We start from the raw sequence: 18,646 nt of genomic DNA, 5'->3' as shown, positions 1-18,646 counted from the left end.
GCTCTGAATAGGTATAATTGCAATTAGGATTTGCAGTCAAACCCAACAAAAACATAATGAAGCTGGCCTGGCATAGGACTCCTCATCATAATAGCTGCCAAGTTACTTTGCTAGGGAGTAGGCTGGCTTTGCTCTAACTTAAAATCCCTAATGAGAGAGTTTATTTTGAATTAAATTAATAACTGGAAATTACTTTAATAGTTCTTGCAAAATATCAGTCAAACTATTTTTAATAGCATAAGCATCCAATATCATTTTATGCCAACATTTTGATCATCAATCATAGCAAAGCTGCCATCATTAGTGCCTTCAAATCATAGTGGAATGTGCAGATCTAATGTTAATGTAAAATACACAACTCTGATGGGAAGCCTCTTTGTCATATTTTGGAAACTGCTCATATTTTGCAAAGACAATAAGGTAAGCAGCTTTAATCAATTTGCACTATTCCCCAGGCCTCAAGCTTAAGACAAACTTTGTCAGCAAGTGTGGGGAAACTGTCTGCAGATGGCGGAGTCAGGTGGTTCAGAAGCCAGCAATTGAATCCGGCGAGATACTGACAGCCCGTTAGAGGGCAGTGTGACAACACAATTAATAGTAAAGTCTTGTTTCTTCTCCCTAGACTGTTTTCTTCCCTTTACTCCACACCCATACAGCAGTGGAACTTAGCCCTTCCTTTAATCCTCCCACCCCCAAAACATGTGGCATATTTTATTAACTGTTTGAGATAATAGAGTGATTTTTACATCACAATAATGCCAACAACAAAATAGTACATGTTAGGCATCCCTGTTCTTAAACTACTTCACCTACCTTGTCTCTGGGAATTTCTCATTAGCCTCTTTACATCTGCACTCCAGGTTCCCAAAATGTTGTTTGGCATTCTTAGAAACTCTTCAAACCTCCTTTCTCCTCTGTTTTTCAAGATTCGTTTTCATTTCCCCTATACCAGCTCAGAGCCCACACTTTATGACAAAGAGAAATTTAGCTTTTCAGCCCTTGGTTAGCTGCCTTTGCATATCCAAAGGCTCACTGGTACACTGTGGTAAACAGAAGGGACACCTACTCAGGATTTCTTTCTTCAGCAGCCAGGCCTAGGAGAGACTTTGAACATCTCTCCTTTCTAATTCCCAACCAGTCCAGCTAACCAGTAGTGGGCAGCATGAGTCAATTTGAGTTTTAAGAACCAGTTTTCTAGAAATGCTATACAGTTGTGATGGATGATAAGACTTACACATCAATGATGCAGCAAAATTAGTGAATAAGGCAGCATATCATAAAGTACTAAGTATATTATATATAATATGTATAAAGGTTTATCCAACATTTGACTTTTTGTTTCTTTCTGATGGCTTTTATTTATTCTCATTCCTCTTCAGTTACTGAATGTTTGACTAAATGGATAAATGGATGTATGAATGAATAAATGAATGAATGAATAAATGTTTTGCATATTAAATATACTTCATCTGGGCTAGTCAGTAACTAAGAAGTGTTGTTTTAGACTTAGTACAGCATGAGGGAAGAAGTTCTGAATTAATTATCCTCTTTAAGAAGCTGTGACCTTACTCCCAACCTCAATCTATGAAATAGGAATAGTAACATAACTACTAAGGATGTGACCTACTACCAAAACAAAAGTAAGTTTTTAAGCAGCATTAGCAGTACTAGTAAACTAATACAAAGGTAGAAAATGATATACATCCAAATCCCTACAGCAGTCTTAAATGTGTGCCTCTGTTCACACCACTGGCAAAAACAAAAGCAAACAGAACAAAAATGAAAACAAAAGAATTAATTACTATATTAAATGCTAAAGATAGAAAGGTGAACAAAACACATTCATTGGCATTCCTCAAAACTCCTCAAATCTCTTCTCTTCTCATTCTTTCCTCTCAGGAAGAAAATCATCAAGTAACCAGAATTAATATGGAAGTCAGCACATAGGAGATGAACCTAGCCTGGGCTTCCTAGATTAAAGGATGAATAGGAGTTGACCTGTCAAAGAAGAAGGGAAAGAACTTCCAGACCAGACAGAGGGAGCAGCCTGTGCAAAAATGAAGAGAAAGGAAAGGACATGAGACATTCTGGATGCTTTAAACAGTTTAGTGTAGCTAAATATAGGGCATGAGGTCTGTGAGGAAATGGTGAGTGGCAAGGCTAATAGCCGGTCAGACCGAGGTGAACTCGTAAGAGTGAGGAGCTAGAGATGTATCCTGAAGGTAATGAAGAAAATCAGAAGAGTGACCAAAGAGAGACATAATCTTACGAATTTTACAAAGATCACCCCCATCCCACTGAATTGGGATGAAGTAAGGGAGAACAGGAAACCAGATAGGGAGTATTGCGGTAATTCAAGTCAGAGATGATCGTAATATATGCTAGGGTGGTAATGATGGAGATGGAGACACCTGAACAAATTTAGAATAGATGCACTTGTCCAGAGAACATAAAGAAGAAGAAAAACGACCAAGGGCAGAATGGGCTATAGGAATATTTAAGAGGAGACAGAAGAAGGATGTTAAAGAAATAAATCATAAAATAGTGACCAAAAAGGTAAAAGGAAAAGTAAAAGAGAATAGCTTGTTCAAAATGTATTTCAACCTCTTTCTCGTGGGCTTTTTCTTTAATTTTTTTCTTTTGCTTCAGAAGCTAAAAACTAAAAGCTACATTTCCCAATATATTTGCAACAAAGTGCTCCAGATATAATTTTAGTTCCATAAAACAGATGTATTCACTCACGGCTTAAATTCTGAACTAAATTGTGAGAGGATGGAGGAGTTACACAAGGCATCGATTTTGCTTGTGCAGATCCTGGGAAGCATGATGTGGTTCTGGAGTTGATGGTTCTGATAATGCTTTCCTGATGCTCAGACACTGGCTGAAGTGAAGAGATCCTGAGAGCCAGCTCCTGATTGTAAATATATCAGTAACCCTAGGTGTCCCAATTGTTCTGGGAGTAATTCCTGGATGTCTAGACTACAGCCTGTTTTTCCAGTCATTCTAACATTCTTAAGCATCTAATTCCATGTATTAAGTCTCTTTCTGCATAAATTTGATACATAAATGTATTCATTCCCTAGGGCTGTTGTGGCAAAGTACCACAAACTGGTTGCTTTATGACAACAGAAATTTATTGTCTCACAGTTCTGGAAGCTAGAGTCCAAAATCAAGATGTCAGCAGGATTGGTCTCTTGTAAGGGTTGTGAGGGAGAATCTGTTCCATGCCTCTCCCCTAGCTTTTAGCGACCCCAAGCATTTCTTGTTTTGTGGCAGCATAACTCCAATCTCTGCCTCCATCTTCACATGGCAATCTGCTCCCTGCATGTGTTCACATCATCTCCCTTCTGTGCATGTCTGTCTCTGTGTCCAAATGTCCTCCTTTTATAAAAGCACCAGTATTGGGCTTCTCTGGTGGCGCAGTGGTTAAGAATCCACCTGCCAATGCAGGGGACACGGGTTCAAGCCCTAGTCCAGGAAGATCCCACGTGCCGCGGAGCAACTAAGCCCGTGTGCCACAACTACTGAGCCTGTGCTCTAGAGCCTGTGAGCCACAACTACTGAGCCCACATGCCACAACTACTGAAGCCCGCACACCTAGAGCCCGTGCTCCGCAACAAGAGAAGCCACTGCAATGAGAAGCCCATGCACCGCAACGAAGAGTAGCCCCCACTCACTGCAACTAGAGAAAGCCCACGTGCAGCAACGAAGACCCAATGCAGCCAAAAATAAATAAATAAATAAATTTATTTTTTTTAAAAAAGTACCAGTCTTATTGAATTAGGGCTCACTCTAATGCCCTCATTTTAAGAGGAGACAGAAGAAGGATTTTAACTTGAAGGCATTTTTAACTTGATTACCTCTGTAAACATACAATTTCCAAATAAAATTATTTTCTGAGGTACTGGTGGAATACCATTCAATTCATAACAAGGAGTATGACAGGAATATTTGGTATTCTTTAAATGTTCATGTAGTTCTCATATTTCCCAGCTTCCTTTGCAGCTTGGTTGAGGTCACGTGACTAGTTCTGCAATAACTATGAGCAGAGGTGTTGTGTGTTTCTTCTAAACTGGTACCTTGAACATGGACTTCTTGCCTCCAGAACTGTGAGAAAATAAATGTCTGTTGCTCAAGCCAACCAGTCTGTGGTATCTTGTTATAGCACCTTGAGCTGGTTTCTGGTAAGACCCCTCTTTCTACCTTGCAGATAGCCGTCTTCTTCGTCGTCTTTTTTTGTGTGTGTTTAAGTGTTGATCTTGTTTTAAAAAATATGGAACGCTTCACAAATTTGTGTGTTATCCTTGTGCAGGGGCCATGCTAATCTTCTCTGTATCATTCCAATTTTAGTATATGTGCTGCCAAAGTGAGCACAATAGCTGCTTTCTCAGTGTGTTCTCACGTAGGCTTTCCTCTGTACACATGTGGAAAGAGAGAGCTCTCTGGTGTCCCTTCCTCTTCTTATAAGGATACCAGTCCTATCAGATAAGGGCCCCACAAGTATGACCATTTAACTTTAATCAACTCTTTATAGGCCCTATCTCCAATTACAGTCACACTGGGGGTTAGGGTTTCAATATATGAATTTAGAGGAGGCATAGTTCAGCCCATAACAATGTCATTAAATGAATGATATAAAATATAAAAAAGCTCACTGCAGATCATACTCTCCAGATGAGAACCACTGTTAATAGCTTCTTTCTGTTCATACTTTTCACTGTCCAGATGCAAACATATAATATAAATTAGATCATACTACACATATAGTTCTATTTTTTCACTTAGAGTGAAAAAGTTCCTTTTATTATAGTTTTTCTTCACTTATTACTGTATTACAGAGTTTTCCATACCAGTACATAAAAATATCAAAATATTCTTCCCAATGGCTGCATAGTAGTCTCTTATAAGGATTATTATAATTTATTTAACAGTTTTCCTCTTGGTAGATGATAGATCACTTTGAATTTTTTATTATGGACAATGTTGCAGAAAATATCCCTATACATTTGTGTATTCATAGTTATGTTAACATTTCTGCAAAGTAGACTCCTAGAAATGAAATTGCTAAGTCAAAGGCTATGCATCTTTAAAATCTAAATAGATATTGTGTGCTAGTTTAAGTATGTAGGAGTACCCATTTCCTCATACCCACCCTTGGGTAGTATCAATAATTTTACTTTTGCTAATTTAATCAGGTTAAAAAGGATTAATCTCCAAAATATACAGGCAACTCATGCAGCTCAATATCAAAAAACCAAACAACCAAAGAAGATGTGGCACATATATACAATGGAATATTGCTTAGCCATAAAAAGAAACGAAACTGAGTTACTTTTAGTGTGGTGGATGGACCTAGAGACTGTCATACAGAGTGAAGTGAGTCAGAAAGAGAAAAACAAATACCGTATGCTAACACATATATATGGAATCTAAAAAAATAAAATAAAAAGGTTCTGAAGAACCTAGGGGCAGGACAAGAATAAAGATGCAGACGTAGAGAATGGACTTGAGGACACGGGGAGAGGGAAGGGTAAGCTGGGACGAAGTGAGAGAGTGGCATGGACATACATACACTACCGAATGTAAAACAGATAGCTAGTGGGAAGCAGCCACATAGCACAGGGAGATCATCTCGGTGCTTTGTGTCCACCTAGAGGGGTGGGATAGGGAGGGTGGGAGGGAGACGCAAGAGGGAGGAGATATGGGGATATATGTATATGTATAGCTGATTCACTTTGTTATAAAGCAGAAACTAACATACCATTGTAAAGCAGTTATACTCCAATAAAGATGTTAAAAAAAAAACATGGAAATTTCCTGTTCTTTATGTATTTGATTAAAAATCTATCCACAAAAGTCTTGATGCCAGTAGCACTATCTCCATCCCAGTTGTGACAAAATGTCTCCAGACTTTGCCAAATGTCCCTGGGGAGGGAAGAGAAAGGAGGTAAAAAACCAGGTTGAGAACCACTGTTCTGGAGTGTGTGGAGGCAAAGAATAGGAATACACCCTGGCCACCCCACAATTTCCTTTCTCCTTTACAAATATTTTGCTGCTTTGGAAAGGCTTTTTATGGATACCTTAATTCCTTTCTCTCCTCCAACTGGATAGCTGTTTCTGTTTTCATTCTAGTCCCCAAGGACAGGCTGAAGACATACCCTAGAGGCACTTGGTGAAGTCTGCAGCTGGGAGGAGAGCAGGAGGGTGTGAGGTCATGGGAGCAGCCCAGAGACAGAGGTCTCCTCTGGACAGGGCTTGTGGTGTCTGGCCTGAGCACAACATTGAAGACTAATGTTCTTCCCTCAATTTTGACTGTTACAGTGGTTCATAAAAGGGGGGTGGGCAGGTACAGGAAGAAGGGGAAGAATCAGAATCATTTGGGAGAAAATTATACATCCTTGTCCACCTGCCGACATGTAGCATCAGGCACATCAAAATTGCAGCAAGGTGTGGGATAGGTATGCATGTTTTCAACTCCACACAGAGTAACGGTCAGGTGTTACTTCCTCCCACTCTCTCCTTCCAGTTGAACCACCTGCCTAAGAAGTTTTCTGTGATAGACGAATGGATAAAGAAGATGTGGTACATGTATACAATCGAATATTACTCAGCCATAAAAAGGAACGAAATTGGGTCATTTGTTGAGACGTGGATGGATCTAGAGACTGTCATACAGAGTGAAGTAAGTCAGAAAGAGAAAAACAAATATCGTATATTAATGCATATATGTGGACCTACAAAAATGGTACAGATGAACGAGTTTGCAGGGCAGAAATAGAGACACAGATGTAGAGAACAAACGTATTGGACACCAAGCGGGGAAAGCAGCATGGGGGTGGGGGTGGGGGTGTGATGAATTGGGCGATTGGGATTGACATGTATACACTGATGTGTATAAAATTGATGACTAATAAGAGCCTGCTGTATAAAAAAAAAAAAGAAGTTTTCTGTGATATTTAACCTATTGAGGTGTAACCATCAATAACAAGTTAAAGATGTTTTTTTGAAGCATTATTCAAACTAGTGAAAAATGATGAAAACACTAATTTGAAAAGATATAGGCACCCCTATGTTCATTGCAACATTATTTATGATAGCCAAAATATGGAAGCAACCTAAGTGCCCACTGATAAATGAATGGGTAAAGAAGGTGTGGTATGATATAGATAATGGAATATTACTCAGCCATATATGCCAGTGCTTAGAGCATGATGTTAAATGAAACTAATAAAACCTCAGACTACAAACAGTGGATCCCTAACAGATACCTATAATTTGGGGATCAAGAATGAGCTGTGAAGGGCTATACCTTGGATTCAGGGTGGACATATTTGAGGAATTTACTCTGGTGTTTTTAAGGGAAGGAGAATAAGGGGACAGAATTGAGGGGGCAAAGGCAACAGGGAGGACCATAGAGCAGCTGCACTGTCAACTGTTATTCCCAGCAGAGCTGGATTAAGGGGTGGACCAGCAGGGGAGCTGTCCATGTTGCCATTGTAGGGGATGCTAAGGTATCAGTGAGCACTGTTGTGGTGGAGAACAGTGATATGGAGAAAACTGTATTTACCAGAATTCCTCTTAGGAACAGAATGTGGTTAAAATCACTTGTCATAGTTCGAAACCCCCAGGGGGCACTCTTGAACAACAGTACATGGTCTCTAAGCTGCTTTTAGTGAAACTGGGTCCAGCTGATTTCCATCTTTTTATTTTGTGAATAGTAAGTATTGGGTTGGCCAGAAAGTTTGTTCGGGTTTTCTGTACGCGCTTACGAAAAACCTGAACGAACATTTTGGCCAACCCAATATATACAACTCTCTTGCCAAAACTGAATAACCCAGAATACAGTAGAAGAGTTTGCCAGCTGCCCCTAAAGTCTTATTACTCAGCTCTTCCTTCTCTAAGTAAATGTTAAACAAGCATTTCAGTAGCACTAATTTTAAGAGGCACTAAATTATTACTGTACCTGGGAACCTGTATATCCCATTGGGCCCTCATCCCTGGCCTCCTTCAAAGCTCATAAAGATCAGGATTATTGGCAGAAACTGGAAGAATTTTTCTTTGTTGTAAGCTGGTTGTTATGTTGGCCAAGGAAACTTTTGAATTCTAAGATCTAAGCAGCCTACGTTGTATAACATAGGGGATCAGGTGACAAATAGTGATGCAAAATACGGGAGCTGGGGATGCTCTCTTCTGTGTGGAGCCAAGCTTAACTGCCAGATAATACCCTGCAGCTAAGAGGAAGTTTGAATCTGCCCTGCTGCCACCACGACTAGTAAATGATGGCAGGTGGTGAATGTCAGTAGTTCCTTAATAATGGCATGTTTCTTCTTAACTTCTAAATATATTTTTTAGGCTTCAGAAAAAATGGAAAATACAGAGAAGAAAAGTTAGGAAAAAAAATCACCCAGGATTCCACCATTTTATTTTTAAATTTCAGACATTGATCTTTGCTTTGGCTGCTTGAAGTCTGATTATCTGCTCTAATCTCATACTGGTTTCATGGTTTTCTTGCTTTGGGTTCTGAATTGTGAAATGTATAAATTGTTCTATTGCACGTTTTCTATTGTTGTTTGAAAACAGTAGAAGCTCAGGTCCTCTGTGGAATTTAGGACTTCTAAAATAAATGAAGGGCTTCCCTGGTGGCGCAGTGGTTAAGAATCCACCTGCCAATGCAGGGGACATGGGATTGAGCCCTGGTCCAGGAAGATCCCACATGCCGTGGAGCAACTAAGCCTGTGTGCCACAACTACTGAGCCTGTGCTCTAGAGCCCGTGAGCCACAACTACTGAAGCCTGTGCGCTTAGAGCCCATGCTCCGCAACAAGAGAAGCCACTGCAAAGAGAAGCCCACGCACCGCAATGAAGAGTAGACCCTGCTCGCCACAACTAGAGAAAGCCCGCAGCAACAAAGACCCAAAACAGCGAAAAATAAACAAACAAAAAATATATAAATTAAAAAATAATAATAAAAATAAGAAAATAAATGAAAATACATTAATGAAGGTCACTGATGCAGCCCTTGGTCTCCCTGTGAGAACACCAAATGCATGAAGGAGCTCTGGAAGTTGGAAAGGTCAGAGATTTCCTCAGCTTGTTATCTCTTTTATTCTCACATGATTTTTTCCTACTCGAATTCCATTAACATTTCTTGGATCTCTTAAATAAACCAATCATTAATAAATATCAAAACAACCAGGAACAATCATAATTCATTTAATAAATTTGAAACAATGTGTAACTTTGTAACGTTTTAGATATTGATTTGTTCAAATTTCCACTCTGATTAAAATAGGATGCTTCTCCTGTTTTTATTTCATTTTATAAATCTTACATTAGGTTGAATCACAGATGACAAGTGTGGGATGGATCAGAAATTTTCCTAGTGAATGTTGACATACACACATTTTGTGACAGTATGGCTAATATATTTAAAAATATCCAGAGTATTTTGTTTACAAAGAACATATCTTCTGATTAGAGGAATGACAAAATATGGGGATAGAATTATTTGTATGCTAAGAGAAATTTTAAAAGAAATTTAAAAGGAAACCTACTGTCAGCATATTCAAAGTAATCCTAGACCTTAAATATTGATACAATAAGCAACTAACATATATACCCTGATACCAAAACCAGACAAAGATGTCACAAAAAAAGAAAACTACAGGCCAATATCATTGATGAATACAGATGTAAAAATCCTCAACAAAATACTAGCAAACAGAATCCACCAGCACATTAAAAGGATCATGTGGGGTTTATCCCAGGAATGCAAGGATTCTTCAATATATGCAAATCAATCAATGTGATACACCACATTAACAAATTGAAGGATAAAAACCAGATGATAATCTCAATAGATGCAGAAAAAGCTTTTTACACTCATTTATGATAAAAACCCTCTAGAAAGTAGGCATAGAGGGAACTTACCTCAACATAATAAAGGTCATATATGAAAAACCCACAGCCAATGTCATTCTCAATGGTGAAAAACTGAAAGCATTTCCACTAAGATCAGGAACAAGGCAAGGTTGCCCACTCTCACCACTATTATTCAACATAGTTCTGGAAGTCGTAGCCACGGCAATCAGAGAAGAAAAAGAAATAAAAGGAATACAAACTGGAAAAGAAGAAGTAAAGCTGTCACTGTTTGCAGATGACATGATACTATACATAGAGAATCCTAAAGATGCTACCAGAAAACTACTAGAGCTAATCAGTGAATTTGGCAGAGTAGCAGGATACAAAATTAATACACAGAAATCTCTTGCATTCCTATACACTAATGATGAAAAATCTGAAAGAGAAATTAAGGAAACACTCCCATTTACCATTGCAACAAAAAGAATAAAAAACCTAGGTATAAACCTACCTAAGGAGACAAAAGACCTGTATGCAGAAAACTATAAGACACTGATGAAAACATTAAAGATGATACAAACAGATGGAGAGATATACCACATTCTTAGATTGCAAGAATCAACATTGTGGAAATGACTATACTACCCAAAGCAACCTACAGATTCATTGCAATCCCTATCAAATTACCAATGACATTTTTCACAGAACTAGAACAAAAAATTTCACAATTTGTATGGAAACACAAAAGACCCCGAATAGCCAAAGCAATCTTGAGAAAGAAAGACAGAGCTGGAGGAATCAGACTCCCTGACTTCAGACTATACTACAAAGCTACAGTAATCAAAACAGTATGGTACTGGCACAGAAACAGAAATATAGATGAAGGGAACAGGATAGAAAGCCCAGAGTTAAACCCACGCACATATGGTCACCTTATCTTTGATAAAGGAGGCAAAAATATACAATGGAGAAAAGACAGCCTCTTCAAGAAGTGGTGCTGGGAAAACTGGACAGCTACATGTACAAGAATGAAATTAGAACACTCCCTAACACCATACACAAAAATAAAATCAAAATGGATTAAAGATCTAAATGAAAGGCCAGACACTATAAAACTCTTAGAGGAAAACATAGGCAAAACACTATGACATAAATCACAGCAAGATCCTTTATGACCCACCTCCTAGAGAAATGGAAATAAAAACAAAAATAAACAAATGGGACCTTATGAAACTTAAAAGCTTCTGCACAGCAAAGGAAACCATAAACAAGACAAAAAGACAACCCTCAGAATGGGAGAAAATAAACGAAGCAACTGACAAAGGATTAATCTCCAAAGTACACAAGAAGCTCATGCAGCTCAATATCAAAAGAACAAAAAACCCAATCAAAAAATGGGCAGAAGACCTAAATAGACATTTCTCCAAAGAACATATACAGATTGCCAACAAACACATGAAAGGATGTTCAACATCACTAATCGTTAGAGAAATGCAAATCAAAACTACAATGAGGTATCACCTCACACCAGTCAGAATGGCTGTCGTCAAAAAATCTACAAACAATAAATGCTGGAGAGGGTGTGGAGAAAAGGAAACCCTCTCACACTGTTGGTGGGAATGTAAATTGATATAGCCACTATGGAGAACAGTATGGAGGTTCCTTAAAAAACTAAAAATAGAACTACCATACAACCCAGCAATCCCACTACTGGGCATATACACTGAGAAAACCATAATTCAAAAAGAGACATGTACCACAATGTTCATTGCAGTTCTATTTACAATAGCCAGGACATGAGAGCAACCTAAGTGTCCATCGACAGATGAATGGATAAAGAAGATGTGGCACATACATACAATGGAATATTACTCAGCCATAAAAAGAAGCAAAATTGAGTTATTTGTAGTGAGGTGGATGGACTTAGAGTCTGTCATACAGAGTGAAGTAAGTCAGAAAGAGAAAAGCAAATACTGTATGCTAACACATATATATGGAATCTAAAAAAAAAAAAAAAAATTGTTCTAAAGAACCTAGGGGCAGGACAGGAATAAAACCTGGGACGAAGTGAGAGGGTGGCCTTGACATAGCTAGTGGGAAGCAGCCTCATAGTACAGGGAGATCAGCTCCGTGCTTTGTGACTACCTAGAGGGGTGGGATAGGGATGGTGGGAGGGAGACGCAAGAGGGAGGGGATATGGAGATATATGTATATGTATAGCTGATTCACTTTGTTATACAACAGAAACTAACACAACATTGTAAAGCAATTATATTCCAATAAAGATGTTGTAAATAAATAAATAAATAAATAAATAAATAAATAAATAAATAAATGCTGTAGTGCTTTACAATTTTCAAAAAAAAAAGAAACCTACTGTCAGTATATTCAAAGTAATCCTAGACCTTAAATATTGATACAATAAGCAACCAGCATATAGGAAACACTCAATATTTATTTATTTATTTAAATGGTGCGAGTATGGCTCATTAAGCTGTTCCTTAGTAAAGACGCTGGGGCTTGCCCATGGTGCTCTTAATGTACAAAGCCTGGATGTTCCACCAAAGTTTTCTTGAGCAATGACACCAGGAAGTTGACAACTAAGTGGATGTTGTACACAAGCTCATCTGTCATCTTCACGTGGCCAACAGCCACTGCCAGACACAGCACCTCCTTCATTTGGAGCTTGATCATGGACTTCATCAACTTTGACCACCATGTTCTCATTGTGGGTCTGCAAGGAAGGGAACTTGCCAGCCTTATTCAGGCCTGGGCCCAGTATTCGTGGGATCTGCTTGATCAGAGACTGAAGCCAAAGAGGCATTGTACTTCTTGGCCAGCTTCTTGACCAGTTTCTTATACTTGCTGAGTTTCTTCAGCGCCTCGATGTCCATGTGGGGGATATCCACAGCCTTGGCCTCATCACAGTGCTGCTGGTCCCCCAGAACACATATGGAGAACTTGAGGCGGGGAGTGGACTTAAGCCTGAGAAGGTGCCTGAGAAGCGTTCGTCTTACTGAGAGTCACAGTTCTTCAGGCTGATTTGAAGGGCAACTGTCTCCAAAACCTTCCGGCACTTGCACTGGTTCCCATGCAGGACTTCCAGCGCCACCTCGTAGAGGGTGTCGTGGGAGACTTTGCTGCTCATGGTGCCTTGTGCCACGATAACCGGAAAAGAGCAACACTCAATATTTAAATGTTGAATGAGTGAATGACTCAAGACAAACTATTTCTTTATACTATTGTTTTTTCCTGGGATAATTTAAGTTGCTTTTCTTTATATATCTTTATGAAATAATTTTTATTTGTATAAAGGGAGATGAAGTAAAGGAAAGTTGCAATTGGCTTACAAAACATCTCAGGAAAATAGCTGGGTTAAACTCCATAAAAACATTAAAAAATTTTATTTGAAATACCTGTACATGTTTTGTGGGTTTTGTTTGTTTTGTTTTTCTCGGCCACGCTGAGCGGCATGCGGGAATCTTAGTTCCCCCACCAGGGATGGAACCAGTGCCCGTTTCATTGGGAGCACAGATGTACATGTAGACCTAAACAAAAGTTAGAAATATATTACAAAAACTCTAGTTTACCCTTCGCCCAGTTTCTGTATTAACATTTTACTTCATTAGCTTAATTATTCTCTCTCCCTCTTTCATCTCTGAACCATTTGACAGTAAATTGCAGACATGATGCATTTTTACCCTGAAATACTTGAATATTTTCAAGAACAAGGATATTCTCTTACATAACTACATTGCAACTGCTGAAACAAGAAAATTAACAGATACAATGTGATGATCTAATCCAGATGTTATTAATTTCTCACCAATGGTCTCAATAAAAACTTTATAGTAGAAAAAAATATTCTGGCCTAGGTTTGATCCAGGATTACATACACATTGCATTTAGCTGTAATGTCTCTTTAGTCATTTATTCTGGAAAAGTTCCTCAGTCTGTCTTTGTATTTCATGACCTTAACATTTTTGACGAATATAGACCAGGTATTCCATAGAATATTTCTCAGTTTGGGTTTGTCTGTTATTTCCTCATGATTAGGTTGAGGTTCTGCACTTTTGTCAGGATTACCACAGAAGCGATGCTGTGTCCTTAGTGCTTCAGATCAAGAGGTCCATGATACCAGTTTGTCCTTACTGATGATATTAACTTGGTTAAGGTGCTGTCCACCAAGTTTTTCCATTGTAAAGTTATTTTTTTCCCCTTCTGTAATTAATAAGAATTTTGTGGTTACAACTTTGAGACTATGTAGATATAGTTGTCTTCAAGAATTTTTTACCCATCAGTTATAGTATCCATTGATGATTCTTACCTGAATTATTACAATGTTTTGTCAGATGCTATTTTTTTAACTTTATTATTCCTTCTACATTTACTTGTTTGCATTCTATTATAGGGAAGAGTTTTTCTTTTTAAATTTTTATTTACTTATTGATTGACTGATTGACTGATTTTTGGCCACCCCATGCGGCATGCGGGTTCTTAGTTCCCCAACCTGGGATCGAAGTTGTGCCCCCTGCAATGGAAGCACGGAGTCCTAACCACTGGACTGCCAGGGAATTCCAGGGAAGAGTTTTTCATTTTTCCTCATTCATTCATTCATTATCAGTTTGAATCCATGTGCTCCTATTTTATTCAATGGATTTTAATCCATTACCATCGTTCCTTCCCCTTCGCCTCCCACTTCAATGACATATAATTAACATATAACTACCATTATTTTTTATTTTCATGTTCAACTGTCCCAGATTTTGCCAGCTGGAGCCTCTTCAAGCTGACTCCTGGGTCTTCTGACATGTCCCCATCATTATTTGGGTACTTTTTCACTTTCTGGCACAATAGGATATCCCAGGCTTATCTTGAATTTTCTCTGCTCTAGCTCTAGAATCAGCTAGTTTTTCAGGGAGCTCTGGTTCCTTTTAGTGGAAATGGTATTTAAAAACCAACATAGGTATGCTCATTGCTACAGGGCTGTTATTGCTTCTAGACCCTCACAGCAGTCAGCTAGGAAACATATGCTCGTGTACACACACAAACACACACACATACACATAGGTCTATAAATGTATTATAACTATCTATACCCAGTTAGCTAGCTAACTTTATAAAATCATGTGTTCATACTGATACCTGTAATTCTAGTCCAACAACACAGAATTTAATATCATGTTCCTCCTTATCCATATTGAAACTGCCTTCTCTGACATTGAGAAATTTGGCTCCCATTATGCTCAACCTATTACTTATTTGCTCAGTTGTAGAACTCAGTAAAAGTAATGTTAGAAATGCTAAGTCATACCACTGGGTAAAACAAACCAATGACCTAGAATTCAATTTCTTTATAATTCTATTTGCCTTTAGTTTAAGCATGTATAGTCAACATACTTTGTTCAAAAGTGTGCATTTGTTCTTCTAATTTTTATCTTCAGAGTGGTTATGTTATTCATTTGCTATTATTTGACATATGTTCATTTGTATTTATATTCCATTTCAGATTTTTTCATCATTTTTTATTATGTGTGTTTGTGTACATAAAACACTAAGACGGCTCAAAAGTCAAAACTCAACAAAAAAGGTATACTCAGAAAAGTATCAAGATTTTTTAGCAAATATTTTTTCTTTATTGAGTGTTCCTTCTCCTATATTTACAACTGTGAGCCTGGACCCTTTGGTTCATTCTCCCTGTAGTCTGTGCCTGCCTGCTTTCTACTCTCCAAGCACACACACAGACATACATATACACATACTGATGGAAAAGATATTGAAAAACTACAAGATGATCTTTAGGATGAGGTATGTTTCTTCCACCTTTGGACATGATTCTATATAGAAACAATATACTTAATTTTGTTCAGTGTATGATAACCATATATGTAAGCGATCTAAAAATATTTTTTCTTGTGAAAACACCATAATGGACTACATGGTCCAATCTCACTGTATAAAAGCAGAGTTTCCTTTATTAAGACAAAGCAACCTGGATTTGTTTTTACTTAAATACAAGACCAAAACAACACATGAATCATTTCCTCTATAAGAGGGTGACTCCAGACTGGGAGCTCATTATCCAAACGCTGTGTCAGGTCCACTCTGCCAGCCCCACTTCCTCAGGACGTGTATCTTTCATCACCTCTGGCTCCTTCTGGAACAGTAACCAGCTGCCTCTAATTGCCTCACGGACCAGGTGTGGTGGTGGTGGGCTGAGACTGATTTTTTAAAAAGCAAGAATCCGTCGTGCGAAGGTTAACTAAGATTTTCACCATTGTATTTTGAAGTCCTTGACTATGTTTTAAACTATCAGGAATCTGGCTTTGTTATTAAAACAATTTAGCTATATAAAATGTTGATTTCTTTTCCTCTCAGCCTCTATTCCAAAGGTCTATACCCATAACAATTTGATGTTTTGGAAGAACAGTTCTGTTCATTTTTGTAATTTTATATAACCTAGCTTTTGTGCAGCATGCGGGATCTTAGTTCCCCGACCAGGGATGGAACCCATGCCCCCTGCAGTGGGAGTGCAGAGTCTTAACCACTGGACTGCCTGGGAAGTCCCACCACGTAAGTATTTACTGAGTGCCTACAATGTGCCAAGCAACCCCAAGTACTGCGGATTGGGGACGTCAGTGGTCAAAACAGATAAAAATCCTTACCTTTATGGAGCTTATGTTCTAGCAGGTGTAGACAGACAATAAAAAATAAACAGCTAATTATCTAATTTGTAACAAGATGTTAAGTGCTACAGGAAAAAAACAGATCAGATTAGGGTGGCATGGGGTGCTGTTGTAGCGGAGGCAGTTAAGTGAGGTGGTGGTGAGATCTGAGCAGGCTTTAACTTGCAAAAGGTGTTCTTTATGCAGACATCTGGGGAAGGAGCACTGCAGGAAGAAGGAACAGTGTCTGTGATGTAAGGCTGAAGTGTACTTGGCTTGCTTCAGGAAAAGCAAAATGTATGGTAGGGGGTGGGGGAGTGCGGGCAGCAGAGACATAGAACCATGTGAGGGCAAAGGACTTTGGCTTTTATTCTGAGTGAAATGGGAGCCCCTGGAGGGACTGGGGTAAAGAAGCAACATAATTTGATTTGTGTTTTAACAGACTCCCCTGGCTGCCTACTTAACAATGGAAGGGTGGAAGGAAGACTGGAAGACTTGAGACTAATTAGAAAGCTACTGAAATAATGTAGCAAGAGATGATGATGGTTTAGGCCAGAATGGTAGGTAGCGGTGGAACTGGTGAAAGAGAATCTGATTCTAGGTATATTTTGAAGGTGAGCTAATATAAATTCCTGTACTGGCTGTGTAGTCTCAGAAGAGGAGTCAAAGATGGAAGCTTTTGGCCTCAGCAACTTGAAAAGCAGAGCTGCAATTAACTGAGATGGAGAAAATTATGGATAGAGTAGGTTTTATGGGGAAAGATCAGTTGTTCAGCCTGACTGGAGTACATTCAGGAAAGGACGGGAAGAGAGGAATTGGAAACAGGTATAGAAAACTCAACTATTGCTCCAAAAGGGAGGGGAATATGGCTGGTAGCTGGCAGGGGAAGTGAAGTGAAGAGGTTTATTTAGGTTGGGAAAAATTATAACAGATATATTTGCTGATAGGCATATTCAGTTAAGAGGGAAAACTGATATCGTATAAGAAAAGGATAATGGTCGGAGCAGCATCCTTGAGAAGGTGCGTGGGGGTAGGATATGGCACACAAGTAGAGACCAGATTTAAGCAGGAACATGGATGGGCAGGAAGATAGACTATGTGGAACCTGTGTTGGTAGATGGGTAGATTCGGTTGTGGGAGGCTGTGGAAGTCCCCTGCCAATTTAATTTTCTGAGTAAAGTAGGGAAGAAGGTCATCAGCTGGGTGGAGGATGAGGGAGAATGTGTTGGAGGCTTGAGGAGAAAGGAGGTATGAAATGGTAATCTAGTAATGAATTTAAAATGAGACCAGTCAGTATAGTTGTTCATTTTGTTCGGCTGCATGGTTGTAGGCATGGAGAAGACAGAGTTGAGTCAACCACGTTTTGGTTTTGCCAAACAAGTAAGACAAAGCTAGAGAGTGAACTGAACGCAAAGGAGTGACTATAATGATTGAACTGTAAGGGAGGGTAAGGGAGGAAGAGAGGACATCAAGAGCTGAGTGACAAATTACTTAACCTCTCTAAACCTGCTTACTTATATGAAAATGTTAAGAGTGCTGTTGTGAGGCTTACGTGGGATAATGTGTTTATAGAATGCTTAACATAGGACCAAGCACTGAGTAAATATGCAGTTTCTCAAGTGAGGTTTCCCATCAGGATCACCTGGGGAATTTTTGAAAATGCTCATGCCCACAGCCCAACCCCCACAAATAGAATTTCTGAGGGTGAGGCTGGAGCATGGCTTGGTTTTAACTACTCCCCAGGTGATTCTAATGTATAGTCAGGGTGGCAAACTTCCCTGTTAACTAAATGATCTCTATTAATAATACTAACAATCACTTACTGAATGTCTCCTATGGGCCAGGCAATATACTATAGTATTATCTCATTTAAGGGCCACAACTTTTCAAGGAGGAGTTCGTGCCTGAAGTGACAAACAGTAAGTGACAGAGCCAGGGATTTCTAGCCAGTTGTCTATGACTAAGTCCCTTCCACTATAAACTCGCTACTCCAAGAACGGTTTGAGGAGCATCAACACCACCGGAGACCTTGTTAACAACACCTGCCTCATCACTGACCTTGCTAAATCAGAATCTGCATTTGAGTAAAATCTTCAGGTGATTCCTATGTATATTAAAGTT

General features: G+C 38.9%; 1 non-coding gene and 1 pseudogene across 1 annotated transcript; both read right to left on the bottom strand.

Annotated features, from left to right (window-relative positions):
* Positions 1–4,267: 4,267 nt before the first annotated feature.
* Positions 4,268–4,374, bottom strand: LOC118902952. Its single transcript, XR_005021662.1, has one exon. It is a non-coding gene; the product is annotated as a U6 spliceosomal RNA (small nuclear RNA).
* Positions 4,375–12,361: 7,987 nt separating this feature from the next.
* LOC118902473 lies at positions 12,362–18,620 on the bottom strand (annotated as a pseudogene).
* Positions 18,621–18,646: the final 26 nt, after the last annotated feature.

The sequence above is a fragment of the Balaenoptera musculus genome, chromosome 10 (genome assembly GCF_009873245.2).
Source record: "Balaenoptera musculus isolate JJ_BM4_2016_0621 chromosome 10, mBalMus1.pri.v3, whole genome shotgun sequence".
Classification (NCBI taxonomy): Eukaryota; Metazoa; Chordata; class Mammalia; order Artiodactyla; family Balaenopteridae; genus Balaenoptera; species Balaenoptera musculus.
This window is presented reverse-complemented; position numbering and strand designations above follow the sequence as displayed.